This window comes from Brassica oleracea, chromosome C4 (genome assembly GCF_000695525.1).
Source record: "Brassica oleracea var. oleracea cultivar TO1000 chromosome C4, BOL, whole genome shotgun sequence".
NCBI classification, from domain to species: domain Eukaryota; kingdom Viridiplantae; phylum Streptophyta; class Magnoliopsida; order Brassicales; family Brassicaceae; genus Brassica; species Brassica oleracea.
The window spans coordinates 24,769,701-24,771,932 of record NC_027751.1 but is presented as its reverse complement, the minus strand read 5'-3'; positions in this window follow the sequence as shown (position 1 = coordinate 24,771,932).

Sequence of the window (2,232 nt, the reverse complement as noted above, 5' to 3'; positions counted from 1 at the left end):
TTAAAATATATTGTTTTATTGTCATATTCAAAGATATTGTAACATTTCACAAATTTAGAAAGTTTTTAAGAAATTAAACTTTTCACTTCATAGATTTATATTATCGAGTAAATAATTAAACATTTAGTTTTTGTTTAATTTTTAAAATAAACTATATATTTCATTCCTTTAAGGTAGTAAAGATTAATCATTGTTGGATAATATGATTTTTGTTATTTTAAAAAAATCTTTATAATTTTAAAAGTTAACATCGACAAATATTTAAATATTTAGCATATAGAGGTATAGTATTACAACATTAAATTATATATATTTAATTTATACTAACTATAAATCTAATAGATCATCTATTGTTTAAATCCAATTATTGATAGCCCAATAAAAATTATTGGTAGACCCAAAATTTAAATGATAAGATTAAATATTAAATGTAACATGACTTTCTAGGAATAAGTCCATTAGGTCTATTTTTAAAAAAATCATACATGAATCAAGGTTGTGACTTCTGTATTAATATATAAAAGATATGTAAACAGAATAAATATTTTATTGTATTTTAAAATAGTAATCTCTTTATATTGGTTTTTCTTTGTCAGCATCTCTTTTTATTGGTTAATCATTAGTTTTATTATGGAATATACTGTTTCACGGGTATTTTTATGTAAATGACTAAAATTTTTGAATTTGTTATGGGAAATCTAAACTGATTTTGTGTATATCATTTAAAAAAATATATATATATAGGACCAAAATGTAGATTTTTTGGTATGTCAAGAACATAAGATAGTTTTAATTATTTATTCGAGAATCAATATTTTCTTAAGAAATATCCTTTTATCTTGGGTAGATTTGGTTGAATCTTATATATTAAAACAGAAGTCACAACTTTGATTCATGTGTGATTTTTTTTAAAAATGGACCATCACTAGAAATCATTTATCTTTCATTTATTACTAATAATATGAATTAATAATATGTCATGCTTAATATAACATCAATTCCTAAAAACCCGGATTGGTTAACAAACTCACCTTGATTCATGTGTGATATTTTAATTTGGATTATCATTTAAATTTTTTAGTAAATGTATTTCCTTAATGCTAATATATAATCTTTTAACTACTTAAATCATAATATAATTTGATATCTTTTAATTTAAAATATAAATATATATATTTAATTGTATATAAATATTTTCACTAATTTTGTAATTAGTAATGAAATTAATTTTATTATACATTAATATATATATATATATACTCAATTATCTTTTATAAAATGAAAAAAATATATCAAATTTTATTATTTTATAGTTATATCAATCATTTTAAAATAAAACATTGTATTTAACTAAATATGATAAAATTATTTTAAACTGATAAATTAATATATTTTATTTTCACAAACATTAAAAAATTATGCTAGAAATATAATATGTTGGTAGAATGAGTTAACATTAGTAAATTAGATAATTCATGTATAAAATTAACTTATCTTAAATTTTTATATATATATAGTTATTATTTTAAATGAATAAACATACAAAAATATTGATAAAGAAAATCTAGTGCTTTGAATTACGGATCAAGATTGATATTGTGTGATACACATACCAAATATTGCGTGATTTCTTAACCAAATTTGGGTGTTTCTTTTGATATTTTAATGTTATAAAGAAAAATTATTTAATCTAACCTTTTATTTTTTACTATTCTAATCTGTTTGGTTTGATTTTATATTTAGGTTTTCATTTTCGACATAACATATATGCACTATGGTACAAATATACAGGAACATGTAAGTTTCTTGAGTACTTAAAATAGTTATTGTAAGAACAGATAAAATGACTTGCCATTGTAATATAAACTGTTTTGTGTACAAATAGAAGTACGTTAAATCGTTTCCAAAGTTACCGGTTTGTTCAGATGATGAACAAAGGGTTAATGACTTGCATGTTTACACTTTAGTTTATAAACATATATAATTATTTATACTTGGTTTATATGTTTATAATTGTTTAATAATGTACGAACATGGTAAATCGTTCCCATTAGAGTGAACCAGTTTGGTTAAATGTTAGTTGATGGTTAATGGGAAAAGAATATTATTTAGTATAATAGATAATGAGAATTAAATGATTTGATTTTAAATTAATGACTTTCTAGTGAATGGTCCATTCTTTTAAATATCACACATTAATGATAAGTCATGACTTCTCTTTTAATATAATAA